The following is a 16,391-nucleotide window of genomic DNA, read 5'->3' as shown; positions in this document are numbered from 1 at the left end:
CATCCAACTGCTTCTCACAGGTTCTGTGGATTCAACAACAGTTACGCGACTATGGTCTGAATTTCTCACTTACTCCTATTTGCATTGATAACACAGCTGCTATCTCAGTAACTAACAATCCCGTGAAGCACAGTAAAACTAAACATATTGACATACGTCATCATTTTATACGGGATTGTGCTGAGAAGAAACTGATTGTGCTTGAAAAGGTGGATACGCTTGATAATTTCGCTGATTTATATACTAAAGCGTTTGACAAATCAAGATTTCAAAACCTTGTTGAGTTGAATGGGATGATCAATCCCGAGTAACCATGCTTTTTGTGCATATTAAAAAAAAAAAAAAAAAAACGTCACTGTCGCTTAGAACTATGTCGGTTGCCTCGGTTTGAAAGACTTGTCTTCGGATATGTTTGGTCCATATTTCTACTTATAGAATATGAGGATAGCCATTAACCAGATGACTGAAAGTGACCGGGGCGGTTTATGATGTGTTGTCATTCTTTCGCTGAAAATTAGTCAATCATACTTAGTTAGAAGGACACATACTAGTATGTGGTCGGTCCAGCTGATCCTTTGGATCTTCGGGATAGCCGTTTACCTGAAGACTTTGTTTTGGTCGGGGCGATTGATGTTAAAATTTTTTTGTGGGAAATGAAATTATTTTCAAGTCTACTACTTCGTAAGAAGTTCATTTGCTATGTTTAACAGAAAATTGATCCAACCTTGGAAAATGATAGATATACTGATTCTGTGTGCTTAACTAGTGAAGTTATTAGGCTTAAAAGGCTTTAGAACAGTCATTGTATGTCATGGTAGCTTTTTATGGTGCGTAAAAGTAGATGTGATACAAACTAAATCTACTCGATTTTACGTGGAAACTCCTTAAGAGTTTTGCATGTCTTCATATATATCTTTCCGAATGATAGGCAGAAAAGCGATTACCCAGTCATACACGAGCCCGTGTTCTGATTCCCGTAAAGATAGTGTGTGAAGAAACTGCAGTGATCCAGATTCGGGACTTGCAGTTGTTTACTACTCTGAAGTCTATGTAAATGTTTATTCAAAAAAAAAAAAAAACCTTATGAGTTATTGAAACATTCTAGAGCTAACAATGTCAAGACTTCTCAATCATGGAGTAAGAAAGAGAACGGGAAGCAGATGAAGAGTACTTACAAACTTAATCAGACACTATGGGTTGAAGTCAATTCGGGGTGACTTGGGGAAAGCCAAATACGCCTTGAGAATAGATAGGAGGCATCATAATCTCTGAGTTGTTGCCCACTTAAGTTTTGAGTTTAATTGAACCTAACTCGTATCACAGAAACGATGAAAACCATCTTAAGTTATTTACCTGCCTACAACCTGTCTCTTTATGTCATAATACAGCTAAACACGGATCTATGTGACAATCACGTAATTAGTATGATTCCTGTTCGGATCTTTTCTAAAACGTAGTAGTCCCTGTCGAGACTGAAATTTGATCCCTTGTACTTTAATTTTTAACAGTTTTTTTTGTACTTAGGTAGTTTTATGATTTTATAACTGGTTACTTGGTCTTGATTGCATCTTTTAACTCTTTAAAGGAAGTTTTTTTGCAAAATGTTCAAAGTATAAGGTTTGATTTTGTAAATAGAGGCGAAGTTGTTAAACAGGCGAACTTGTGCATAACTTCGCCTAGGCGAAGTTATCCACAACTTCGCCTGTATAACTCCGCCCCTATATAAAGGAATTTTTAAGGTCAGTCGTTCATTATTTTCAAATATCGGTGAACTTATCTTCCGAAATTCCAGCCAACTTATCAGTTTACCGGCGAACTTGTCGTTCTTTCCGATTCCTTGATCTTTTTCTCAGATTCCGTTACGATTCAAGGTTCGAGGTGTCGATATATCGTATAACCCATGTTCTTTCTTGTTTATCAAAGGTCGTGTCGAACCGTTTCGAAACCTCGGACCGTCGGACTTTTGAACCCGATTTCAAAACTTGTCTTTACGTAGTCATGAACAAACTGATCGTCCAGATTGCTTTAAAATCATGTTTTTCGGACCCCTCAATCGTCAAACTAACCTAAAACATCAGTTTTTTTTCGGATTTGAATCTCCTTACTGTCGCCGATTCAGATTCAGGCGAACTTACAGTTTGGGCGAAGTTATCCGTAACTTCGCCTGAGGTTTAACTTCGCCTGAGGCGATGTTGTGGTGAGGCGAAGTTATCATTAACTTCGCCTGGACCGTTTTACTTATTAGTTATTAGACGAACTTAAAGATGAAGCGAACTTGTTCCCAACTTCGCCCCACCTTTAACTTCGCCTATACAGATTTTATCACAACTTCGCTCATGGCAACAAGTGAACTTGTGTTACGCCTTAATGTTTATCTAACTTGGTTCGTTTGTTGCAGATATGGCTGCTATTGCTGGTGCTGAAGGTGCTGGTGGCGATGACGGAGGAGATAATCAAAGGCAGTTCTTCCCTGGGCACAACATGTATATTACATTAGACGCGAGTGGTGTCGATGATTTCCGCGAGATCATCACATTCCTGCTTCGCTCGCGGATATTCCACGCTGTCACAACAACTCTGCCGATTTCATTGCCCAACATTGAGGGATTCTGGCAGACGGTGGAATATGACTGCCGCGTCGAGCCCCCGGTTATGCGAGCAACCGTCAACAATCAAGAAGTTCAGTTCCCTTCTGAACAAATCCGGGCGGCTTACGTTTCGGGAATGAGACCAGGGATGACCCGACGGACTTTGTAGCTCCTTTTCGAGATGGAGCGTTTTTACGAATGGGCTGTTCGGGCCCGTTGGGCGATACACAAAGAAGGAAGGGTTTCCTACTCGATCAGTGGCGCTTCCTCATGCACGTAATGATTGTCTGCATGTCAGGGAGGAAGGCGGGTACTGACGGGATCGGTGCGACCATGCAGTCGGCGATGACTGCTCTGACTTATAACAAACGTTATAGCTTCAGTCAGATGGTCTTCTATGAGATCGATAGACAAAGACGGGCAGTGGCGCGTGAGAGGTTCATTATGTATCCATGATTCATCCAGATGATCTTGAACCATATGGCTCCAAATCTACCTCAGCGCGCCGCCCGATCAGATACGTGGAGAGTGTGAACAAACGTATCTTCGCTCAGTGCAGGACATCGAGCGCGAGGAGCAAACCTGAGCTCCATCCCAGGCATACTCCACTCTTTGAGTATTTAATCAACCCGGAGTATGTTCCTGCCAATGGGGACGAGTTCAGAGATCCTCAACCACAACTTGCGGTAGCACCTCAAGCTGTACCTGCTGCGCCTGTTGTGTCAGCTGAAGAAGAAGTAGACCTTGACGCTGCTTTTGGCGGCCAAGGATTCTTTGACATGGATCGTATGCATCCAGCAGAAGAGATTCAGGTCTCGGCTGCAAGAGTTTCAACTGTGGAAGTGACTAGGGCAGCTACAACGGTGGCTGACTCAGATTTTGATGATGTAATGGATGAGGCAAGAAGGATGTTGGTGACATAAGAAAGAACGGTTGGGAAAAGGAAGAGAACTGCTGATGATGATATTGAGGCAAACTATGAAGAAGAAGTTCAGCAGTTGATTCGCAGATCTAGAAGAGAACGGGCAGGTATGGGTTCAGGAGCTGGAGAGACTTCAAGGATAGTACGTTTTGCTCCACCCGCCTTGTCCGGTATGACTCTTATTCCTTCTTCACTTCCATTTACAAGTTCAAGCGCCACGGATGTACCCGTGGTGGCTACAACATCATCTGTTGGCCTCCCATCCATCACACTCCAGCTGACGACTCCAGATATTGTATCGTTGCCGCCTCCAACGCTTACTCCATCGGAGGTTGTTACACAGGTTATTGAGTCGACAGTGGTTCACACTGCAGGGTTGTCGGTCACGATACCACCTGCGGTTACGTCCACAACTACTTCTGATGTCCCGGTTACATTTGAAATCCCACCTCAGTTCACTCAAGATTTATCACATATGAGGTTCGATTTCGGTGCAACCTTATCAGACTCGGAAAGAATAGCGGCACTTGAACGGGTCGTGGCTGAGCAATCAAGGATAAATCTTATCCAGACCCAGGCTATTCAGCGCCTAGTAGCAGAAAATCAACTACAGTCGTCCCTCCTGGTTGAACATGGAAAAATTATAGATGCTATGAAGGAGTTCTTGGCATCTCAGGGGGAGACGAGCTGTAAAGGCGACGAGCTCAGGACAAAGAAGAAGAATGACAGAGACGATGATCCCAATGCATCGAAAGGTGCAGGTGGTGAGTTGCCAAGAACTACTCAAGCTCTTGGGACTTCCACAGCTCAGGGGGAGTCTGCAGGTGCAGCTGGCAGTTCTGGTGGTGATGAGGTGGTGTTGGTAGATGACGAGGAGATGGGAGATGATGTGATCGATGCCTTGAAGGAATTAGATGATGATATGTTAGATGATGAGTTTATGTGTGAAGATGATGTTCTACCAGTCGATGAGATTGAAAAGATTGGTGCTGAAATAGTGATTGAAGATGATGTTGAAGAGGGTGAAATAGTTGAGGAGAATGTTGAACACGAGATCACTGAAGTTGAAAAGTCGAATGTATGTGAAGATACAGAAGTTGATGATACAGAATGGGAGGAGCAGCCTAGATGGAAGGAAGGCTATGCTCATTGGTTTATCAAAACGAAGAAGCCAGTGCTAACTACAATGTTCAAGAAAAGTTATAATATTAAAGGGTACGCTGAGTCAAAGAAAGGCATTATCTGTTGGTTATATGATGAACAGTTAAAGTTGTTTGTGGTGAAACGTTTTGATGGTATTCAGTATTTTAAAAGGACGTTGAGATCTCTCAATACATTGCCTGAATGTGAGGTGAAGGATTTGGCTAGATTGGGGTTGATTAATAGAAGCGACGACAACATGGCGAGAGTTATTGGGAAAATCGTGTGGAAAGAAAGTATTAAAGAAAAGAAGTTTGAGTTATTAAAGCCACAGAAAGGAAAGCTAGTGGAAGATAAGGAAAGAGGAATGAGAGCAGATGGCAAGCCATGGATGGTGATGAAGTACAAATCGATCCGATGCATTAAGGAGGTTCCAATGAAGACTATGCCTCAAGATGTGTTGAAGAATCTTAAATGGTGGTATGTGGATTGCCAGACTGCTGAAGCCGTGATGGAAGACGAAGATGAACAAGAAGTGCTAAGAGTGTATGATCCGATGCATCTTGTTAATTTATCGAAAGCTGATCTGCAGGTTTTAAATGAAAAGAAGATTTTCTAAAGCGAGGAAATATCAGCGAGTAGTCACGGTATGCGTGAGAGAAGGAGTACATGCATGAAGACCAAGAGATTGAAGATTACAAGACACGTGTTTAAAGATCAAGACATGAAGCTACTGCCAAGGGGGAGTCTGTTGGTGCATAAATATCAGTAGTTCATAGTCTAGTGTCTGTAATTGAGTCTGTAATGATTAATTATGTTTTATATGTTTAAGCGAAGTTACTGACAAGTTCGCTGTTTAGGCGAACTTGTTAGTCAAGCGAAGTTATGGACAACTTCGCCTGAACATGCCGGCGAAGTTGTCGTGTATATATATTCCTAGGTTACGGTTTGTTTAAAGTTGATCGAGTTGTTGATCGAGTTATTCAAGTTATCGTATACAGACGTGTGTGAGTCGAGAGACGTGTATTCAGTGATTATATCACGTGTTCGGTTATAATATAACGTGTTTGTTTATTCGTATCGCGTGTTTGTTTGATTCATGTTCTACACTCGTAACGACCTACGCAGGGATTCCGCACCTGTGTAGATTGAGATATCCCGTGCAAGATCCATCCAGGGAACCTACGACAGTGATGTAACTTTTGTTTTAAATTTTATCTTTAGTATGAGTGTTAATTGAAAATCACGATGACTAAAATCTATATCACATTGTATAGAAAAATCCAATTAAAAAACACAATGCATAAAAACCTAATTAAAAAACACAATGAACAATTAAATTACACAATATAAAAAACCCACATTTTTTTTTTCCATTTTTATATAACAGTAAGATATTAATATTAAAGATAAAAAAAACTTATTATTATGGTGAATTTTGTAATATTTCAGATTAAAAAATCTGTATTCGTTTGCCTGACTCGGGAATGTAATTCGGATATTTCGTATTATTAAAAACTTGTATTTATTGATATTTAACTTGGTTAACTTATTTTACACTCTCATAACTTTCAAATTCTTCAACACCTCTTCTCTTAAAAACCCTTAAAATCGCTTAAAACAGCTAAAAATCGCATGTGTAAAAGTACATGGACTATTTTTGTCAAAAATCAAAAAACTTAATCCCAAGATAAGTCCTATAATGTTATAACGGGTCCAAACTCGTTTTCTTATTGTTATAGTCGAAATCTCAATATTATTTTTCCCGATTTTGTCATTTATTGATTTTATCATTTCCTATTGAGCTCGTTTACCAAATAAATCAATTCTGAGTCTCATTATTATAACCGACGTATAAAGAACCCTAAAAAAATCGTTCATAATGGTTCATGGTGTTTTATCCAAGAATATTCATTGTACGGTTTGACTTTCAAGCTTCAAGACCCTTTGACTCGTGTTTTCTCATTGTTTCGTAATCTTTTCGGGTAAGTTGTTTTCATGAAAAACGTTTATATTTGTCTAACTAACAAAAGCCCTCAACTAATTTTACTGATTTATGGGGTTTTGTTGGTCAGTTGCTCTCCGGCCCGTTTCAGGGCATAATAGTCAAATTATTTGACTATCCGATTTCTCTAAATTCTTATTGGAATTATCTTTTGAACCAGAAGACTTTTATGCTTTGAGAATTGAGTGTACTAACCAAAACCCGACTCCTGAATCGTTGTTCGGATTCTAGTAAGTATCATTTCGCTTATTTATTAAAAATATCATAACCGAAGTTCTATACATTCGTTTGGATTTATTCCAGCGGCTACGTTCTCGGTGTTTGGGTGAGCTTTTAAAATTGCTAATTTACTTTTTGAAAAACAAAAACCACTTTTGAAAAGCTACAATTTGAAACTTTTTGAGGAGCTTTGTCAAGCATGTTTTGCTTTTTAACAAACCAGTAAGCAAATAAACAAGTTTTGAAAGCTCACCCAAAACAAGTTTTAGAGGGTGTTTGGGGGAGTTTTAAAAATTGCTTATTTGTTTTTTTGAAAAGCAAAAACCACTTTTGAAAAGTTACAATTTGAAGCTTTTTGAGGAGCTTTGTCAAACACTTTTTTCTTTTTAACAAATCATTAAGTAAATAAATATGTTTTAGAAGCTCACCCAAACACCCCCTTATCACCCAACATCTTCATCAGAATCTCTAAAACCTATTGAAGTTATGGTTTTTCAATTCACAACCGGATAAAAAACCCAACACAAGCAAACCATAAGCCACGCGGGTAAGGCACTGATGGCGTGCAATATGCGGAGAGACTGCACATGATTCACGCAATCATTACAAATATCATCAAGAAAATATCCCAACCCATTCCAAAAAAGATCAAACTAAAGATACTTACCCATGGTTTTTAATTTGTTTTTGTTTGGTAGACAATATTATCAACTTTAACTTTGTATCTTTTCAATTGTTTTCACATTTGTTCTTTCTGTTACATATTATATATTAGATCATTTGTATTTTCTGTTTCAACATATTGCATAATGTTAATGCAAATGAAAACATGATTTAAATAAAATGTATGTTAATGCAAATTTTACTAACAGTAACGTTGACCATGCTTTGTGTGTTACATGGTGGCTGTCTGCCTACTTCTCTTTTTACAAGTGTACTTTGTGTTTAATGGACTCCTCAATATGTAACCTTGCTTGAAATTTAGGATAAAGTGTTTTCGAAATAATGAAAAGGCCTATAACGTAGACACAATCATCGCACCTTCCATTAAGATAGCCACTAACAAAATTGGCTGTGCCAATTTTTAATAACAACTATCGGTAGGTAAGCTAAAAAAATTGATAATCAAATAATAATTAATCAAAAGTTAACCTTGGCATTTTAATATATAGGAAAGTTCACGTGCAAAACATGACCAATTATGTATACTTTTGCAAGCGTTGACGACAAAAGTATGTCTTGTAGCCACCATTACAATTACCAGTGGTGGAGCCACACTGTCACCACCGGGTTCACCCGAACCCGGTCATTTTCCGATTTTATATATAACCAATAGTGTTGAATTAATGAGTGAACCCATTCTTTTGCGGCAAGCGAACCCATTATCTTTTTTAAATAGTATATCTGAGCCCATCAATTATAAAAAGTTTAGTTAATAAACAAATAAAAACATCGACCATCGACTCACAACCGATCGATCAATTTTTTTCTTCGTCGTTCGCCTCAAGGTTTCAACCATCGCCAACAGCCAATACATGTTGGTATATCGTTTGAGAAGTGTTTATCTTCAATAAAGCATGTGAAGACGGATTTGCATAATCATTTGGGTGATAATTATATGAATGATGCTTGTATTTGTTGTATTGAGAATGAGTTCTTTTTCAAAGCCGCAATTGAATATATTTTTCAAATATGCAATATCTTTATATTTAATGACTTTTATTTTATTAAATGTTAACAATATATTTTTGTTAAGATATTGCATTTTATTTATCTAACCGAATGATCATCCCAACCCGACCCAACCCATTCAGGCGCGGAAACTTTGACAACGGAAAAAAAGTCAAGCATCGAAAATTCGGAACCCATAGAAAAATGTTTCTGGCTCCGCCACTGACAATTACTGTATGTTGTTAAAGCCTTGGGGACTCACGTGCAAAACACCAAGTATTGTAATAAACTAGTGTTTTGCTAAGTTTTATTCTTTTTAGTTTTTACTTTCTATTTTTGCATTATAAAACAAGACTTTATGATATCCTGCGCGCTATACATCTTCGTCTCCTGCTTGTGAGACTGTTTTATCCTACTCCAAAATGACAACCAGTTTTCTTGTCTTTTTAACCTTCCTCTTCTTCCAAACATTTACATGTATCCAAGCAGAAAGAGAATCCCTTCTTCTATTTAAACAAGCCCTTACAAACTCACATAATCTTTTGTCAACATGGAGCGGATTAGAGTGTTGTGAATGGCATGGAGTCGGGTGTGATAGTCGAAATGGTCATGTTGTCAAACTTGATCTTCGATCATCAGTGTCTTTGGAAACTATTACATACAATCACAAAAATGGCTGGAAGGTGAGTTAAATCCTTCGTTACAGAATTTGAAGCATTTGCGTTACTTGGACTTGAGCATAAACAATTTCACAAGAACATTCCTAAATTCTTAGGATCGTTTAAACGGTTGGAATACCTTAACTTGTCACTCTCAGGTTTTTCCGGAATAGTTCCTCACCATCTAGGAAATCTCTCAAGGTTACAATATCTTGATATTAAAAACTGTTTTATAGATTATGATTATTACCAGCGGCCAATCAGTATTAAACTATTACCAGCCCCTGTCGTAAATTATTTGGGATGGTTGTCTTCGCTATCATCGTAAGTATTTGGATTTATCAGGGACAACCATTGGTAAACAGACTGATTGGTTCCATCCGCTTAACATGCTCCCTTTTTTGCATACATTAAACCTGGCAAGGTCCGATATCAATTTCCCTTCCGTTAAATTTGCCAATTTCACGTCTCTTAGTTCACTCGACCTATCTTCGAATCACATCAATGACATCAATTCCAGCATTCCTGTATGGTTAACAAACCTTACTAGCCTCATGCATTTAAACCTTCAACATAACAACTTTCATGGTAAAATTCCTGATTTTCTAGGAATGTTCAGTGTTCTTGCTTCCGTTGACCTCTCTTTCAATCCATTTGCTACTTTGATGCCTGATCTGTTATGTAACTTGACCAGTCTCGTTAGTCTGGACCTTAACGGAAACAAGTTCTTTGGTCCTATTCCCCATGCATTGGACAACTCTTGAGGCAAGAAGGCCTAAATCTTTATCATAACCAATTGAGTGGGAACATTCCCATGAGTCTTGGGCAACTTTCAAAGCTCAAAAGTCTAGATCTCTCCTACAATTCATTGGTTGGGGTTCTTTCTGAAACTCACTTCACAAAGATAAAAAATCTAATTCATTTAGAGTTGTCCTTGAATTCGTTAGCATTGAATTTTAGCTCTCAATGGGTTCCTCCCTTCCAACTGAAGAATTTTTTTGCAATTTCCTGCAACATCGGACCCGACTTCCCAAATTGGCTTCAAACACAGAAAAATCTTAAGAGGTTAGATCTTTCTAACTCTAGTATTAGAGGTACAATACCAGAGTGGTTTGAGAACATCTTGTATCATATTCTTCACTTGGATTTGTCCAATAACCAGATCAGTGGCAAACTGCCACGACTTCATTTTTGTAGTAGTAACTCTGAATGGGATGGGACCTTGAAGATGAACTCGAACAAATTTGAGGGATTACTGGCTACATTTCCGTCAAATGTGAGAATTTTGGATCTCTCAAATAATTTACTGTCCGGACGTGTTCCTCAAACAAAAGGAACAATGAACCCAAGTTTGACAGTCGTTAATCTTTCAAAAAATCGTTTCAACGGAAGCATTCCGGTACACTTATGCAAGGCTCCTGGGATTCAGGTTTTGGATTTATCAGAAAATCAGTTTTCTGGAAGGTTTCCACAGTGCTTAGGGAATTTGATTAATTTGGAAGCGTTGGATCTTTCAAATAACACCATAAGCGGTTCTGTTCCAAGTTCATTGGGTTCTCTTACAGAGCTCAGGTCATTACACTTGCACAACAACAGATTTGAGGGTAATCTTCCACTATCCTTACAAAATTTGACAATGTTGGTCACAATGGATATAGGGAACAACTTTTTAGATGGTGGTATCCCTTTTTGGATTGGAGAAAACCTATCAAGCCTTAGAAATTTTGAATCTCCAGTCAAATAAGTTTATAGGGAAGATTCCGCTACAATTTTTCCAACTCAATGTTCTTCAACATTTGAACTTGGCACATAATAATATAACTGGGAGAATCCCTCATTACTTCGGTAGTTTAAGCGGTATGGTAACCAGCGATGTTAACTACGCTTACTACATCTATTACTACAAAGAAAATATTTTGGCTTCCATGAAGGGAATTGAGTTGGTATACACCAAGACAATAAAGGTTCTCACATCCTTAGATCTCTCTAGCAATAACATTAATGGAGAAATTCCAGATGCGTTGATGAACCTTGTGGGTTTGAAGAACTTGAATCTTTCAAGAAACCAACTGAAAGGACACATTCCATTGACGATTGGAAATCTAAGTATAATGGAATCTTTAGACTTGTCAATGAACATGTTGTCTGGTCAGATTCCTCAAAGGATGACCAGCTTAAACTTTCTAAGCTACTTGAACCTGTCGTTCAACAACTTTTCTGGTGCAATCCCGATTGGAAATCAGCTCCAGACTCTTGCGGACCCCTCTATTCATGTGGGCCACCAGTATCAAGGAGTTGCAAAGGAAAGAATTCACCACATAATCTTGTTGGTGAAGATGAAGATGAAGTATTGTGGTTTTATAGTGGCATGGGATGGGGCTTCGTTGCAGGATTCACGGGACTAGTTGGTAGCTTGTACTTCATCAGGACTTAGAGGTTGTCTTCCTTCAAGATTCTTGCAAATGTTTACGGTTGGCTAAATGTGCTAATTCTGCTGAATCTTGATCGGCTAAGGAGGAAGTTTTTTTAATTATCATGTACACCATCACAGTACATATTTAAATGCTTGCCTTTGTACCTTGGCAAAAATGTACATGTCCATTATAAATATTATCCAAGAACTAGTTGTGAGATTCATTCTTAAGACCTACACCTTCGCAAAAATGTACTCCATAATGAGAAGTAATATGGGAGGATGATACATGTCCGGTAGTTAAATTAATGGCGGTTTGCAAAACTGGTACACGACTTTGATGCTTCAAAATTTTGTTACAGACTTTTATATAGATATAAAAATATAAACTTTATATTTAAATATTCCGTTAGTGGCAAAAGTAATAACGTAGGTCAAAGTCCACCACTAACTACAATTGGTGCTTTAAAGACTTTGAGAGATGGCCTAATTCAGAAAATTCTGGTAATTTTTAATTTTGTACTAAAAAAATATACTTTATGATATGCTCTATTTATTATTACTATTATTATTATTATTATTATTATTATTTACTTATTTATTTATTTATCATCCCCTTGTGAGACGGAAACTTGTCCTACTCCAAATGAAACTTGTCATTTTCTTCTCTTTTAAATCGGTACCGCTTGTTCAAATGTATGCTAAACATGAAAGAATTTCAAAAATTGATCACTACAATATGAAATGGGTAGTCTTTTTCAGAAAGAATGGTTCGAGTAAACACAAACACCGATGTGCATCATATTCCCATAGCCAAATGAGAGATGCAGGGTGATCTGCTGAACTTATTCGATCAGCTGAATTAAAAAACCAAACACAATGATATTGCATAAACATAAACAAAAATAGAGAACTGAATTATAAAATATTGGTTTAAGATCATGGTAACAAAGAGTACAATATAGATGCAACTAAATTTCATCACTGTAAGGCCCCGGTGCCCTACTTGGACGTTGGATTTACTCATTAACATAGTCCAAAATATCATAGTTAATAAAAACTTTACGCGGAATATAAAACTTTCATAAAATATTACATATCAAATCATAAACATGTCTTAAAACATTCCTTGTCTTTCACTATTAAAACGTTAAACATAAGACAACTTGCGTCTTCAGATGCCAGACTCTTATTCTCGTGCCATGTGTCCCCGCTCAAGCTAGCTGTCTCATTCTACTCACCTGCGTGCATACTAAAAGTCAGCTACGCTGAGTGAATTCTAGTTAATCATACATCATGCAATACATTCACTTACTTACAATCATGCATCCGAAGATACATGATAATTACTTACTATTTTACTTTCATTTCATACTTTCATACATACATACATACTTGATTACTTTCATACTTTATATTTACTGTCAATTCTATCTCAGATATTATTAGGGTCCGATCCCTTTCTTTTCTATCTCATATTTTATTAGGGTCTGATCCCTTTCTTTTCTATCTCAGATATTATTAGGGTCTGATCCTTCTTTACTTTGTCTATCTCAGATATTATTAGGGTCGGATCCCTTTCTTGTCTATCTCAGATGTTAGTAGGGTCTAATCCCTCTTTACTTCTCTATCTCAGATATTATTAGGGCCTGATCCCTTTCTTCTCTATCTCAGATATTATTAGGGTCTGATCTCTTACTTCTTCATCTTCGTACATTTGGTCTTTAAATACTCATAACATACACATACATTCTTTACTCATTCATACACATTCATATATTGTACATATAGCTATCATACACATTCATCCATTACATACATACCTCCCTTGTAAATACGTGCAATATCCGAAGATCGTTCACGTACCGACAAGCTTTCGTTCACATTCAAGATATAAATAATTAACATATAAGTCATACATGGCATACACTTACCATTTAAGATAAGTGTATTAACTATCATATCGAGTATGCACACAGCCCCGAAAACATAACAAAGAAATGGGGCTAGAAACTCACCTGAATGTGGATACGTTCACCGTTAATCGTAATCCCTTTCTTGAGCTGTGCACATCTAACTGTATAATATTTACATGTATCAATTAACTATTACTACTCATATCGTATTTCTATCTTAATATAACCCACAACGAACGGGTCCGGGGGCAGTGCCCCTGGCAGCAGGGTTCTAGGGGCGGCAGCCCCTGGCGAGGTCCAAGGGTAGAGCCCCTGGCTGCTTGGAAAAATTTTATTTTCATTAACTATCAAAACACATTTTTCCATTAAGATTTTAATTTATTTTTCTAATTCGCTAACCCATTTGCTATAACGAATTAGGCCCGATTCGTTAACTAATCACGGTCTAATTCGTCATTTGCTTCGTTGTCCTGATTCATTAGCTTAATTCGTCATCTGGTTAGTCATTCTAATTCGTTATCTGAACATGACTTAATTCGTGGTCTAATTCATTATTGGAACTTAGCGAATTGATGAGTAATGAATCACCTGATTCGTTACCTAATTCGTCATCAGAACACAGCTTAGTTCGTTATTTGAACATAGCGAATGAGTAAATAACGAATCACTTGATTCGTTATCCGAACATAACGAATGGTGAACTAATTCGTTATCTAATCATAACGAATTGCATCATCTTATCCAGACTTTGTCTCAAAGGTCAAAGTCAAAATCACCAAGAACACCATACAGTAAGAACACCATACAGTCAACATATTTAGATCTGCAATTAAACCTTCGTTTCTTAACGAAACATCACGATTTTGGTATCCATGAACTCGTAATCAAAGCGCTAACAAACCCCAATCCTCAAATCGGCCAAATGTTCACGTTTAAAGGGCGCGATTTTTGCATCTATATACGGGTTCTTTTAGGTTAACAATTAACATATCAAATGTTAATCAATTTCAGTAGGACTTGTTGCTTTGGATTCATTTTTATCAAACTCAAACAGATCTATGGCTTTTCTAAACGAATCCGAACCTAATGAACAAGTTCTCGTTATAAACGTACCTTAAACGAGTCGAACTACGAACACGAGCTGGTCTTAGATATTGCTTTGGTTCGTCACGATGATCTAGCACCAACAAGCTCGGGTTCTTATCTTCAGATCTTGGCTCGGGTTATAGGATAGTGTTTGTGTGTGTTTTTGATGGTGTAGGCTATGGTGTAGAGATAAAAATGGAAAGGTTTAGGGTTTAAGGGGTATTTATACTCCCTTAAGCCCATGGACCTAAGGCCCATTCCATCTTTTAAAGTCTAAGCCCATCCTCATGTAGTTTATTTATCTAAACCGACACACGACACTTTATAGAATAAACGAAATTTCATTTATTTATTATAATCAAAAGTAGGATGTTACAATCACGCATCAATAGTTCCTACACGATCTCCAATATAAAGCAATTAATGGTTCAAAATTTTGTTAAAATATGGGATATTATCCTCATACACCACCCCTACATGTCTATACAATTCGGTATAGGCTTATGCGGCCGTATAAGATACAAATGACTGACAAATAGACAAAAAAAGTTTTTTTAGCCTATATGACCGTATAGACTTATACGAGCCGTATAGGCATTAAATGATCGTATTGCTCCCTGACAAACCATAAAAACCTATACAGTCGTATAGGGTTATACGACTGTATAGAAAACATTTGCAGAAAAATTTAGACTGCAATTTTGACCACTGTTAATTGCTGCCGAAAAACGCATAAACGAGCCGTATAGTGCTATACGACACGTATAGACATATTTTCAGTTCTCTAAGCTTAAAACATGAAAGATTTTTATGATGATTTATTTTAATGTATGGTTATCTGGCCAAATTTCTTGTTTGCTTAATCACTGATTGATTATTATGTATGGACTATTATAAAGTGTAACATAATATAATCTTAAACGAATGTTGTTAAGGTACAACTACAAATTACTTAGCCAAACGTGCTATGTAAATATTAAAAGACAATTTATTATATTCTAAAATATCATATCATTCAACTTTTCAATATAAAACATAATTCTATATAAGTGAAACAACACATGAAAGGGTCGAAAAGGAGAACGTTTAAAACTGCTAAAAAAATATCTCAGATAATATATCAAAAAAATGTCTATACGACCGTATAGGCCTATACTAGGCACAATAAACGATGGCCGACAACATCATACACAAACTGGATTCAGGTGCTATACGACCGTATAGCTCTATACGAGCCGTATAAGAAAAAAAAATTGGTGCGTGAGGATCATAGGTAGTGTGGGAGGATCCTATGCCTAAAATGTACATTTTTAACGTCGGAATTTATATGATTCGAAATTTTAAATTGTTCATCTTAACAATTTTTAAGTTTTTATTAAAGCATTGGCATTTGACAGTGGTAAAACTTCAGTCAAGCAACATCTTTGGCAAAAGTAGAGTTTTTATCAAAATAGATGAAGAAGTTTCTTAAAATGGGTGATTTAAAAAGTATTTATCAAAATATATTTTTCTTTGTAAACTTATATTTTCTCACTCCTATCCCTATTGAGTAAAATAATTTATATTAAAAGTTTTCATATAAAAACATAGATAAAATAATAAGTTAAAAATAATAAAACTTTAATTTTTATATTTTATTTCATTTAAAACAAAAATAATTAAAGCACGTTTTTGGAAATTTTTTTCTTAAATTCATATGTTTATTTATTTAACGGATTAATATAAAACACTTATGTTCATAATTTTATTTTATTTTTTTGGTTTTTCATTTT

General features: G+C 36.8%; 1 pseudogene; it reads left to right on the top strand.

The window, feature by feature from the left end:
* The first annotated feature begins 8,967 nt into the window (after positions 1 to 8,967).
* Positions 8,968 to 11,734, top strand: LOC143565639 (receptor-like protein EIX2; annotated as a pseudogene).
* Positions 11,735 to 16,391: the final 4,657 nt, after the last annotated feature.

Source organism: Bidens hawaiensis, unplaced genomic scaffold, assembly GCF_021521415.1.
Source record: "Bidens hawaiensis isolate Kalapana, Puna unplaced genomic scaffold, B.hawaiensis_p1.1 tig00022500_1, whole genome shotgun sequence".
In the NCBI taxonomy this organism is placed as follows: domain Eukaryota; kingdom Viridiplantae; phylum Streptophyta; class Magnoliopsida; order Asterales; family Asteraceae; genus Bidens; species Bidens hawaiensis.
Note: the sequence above shows the minus strand (reverse complement) of the source record. Positions and strands in the feature narration are given on the sequence as shown.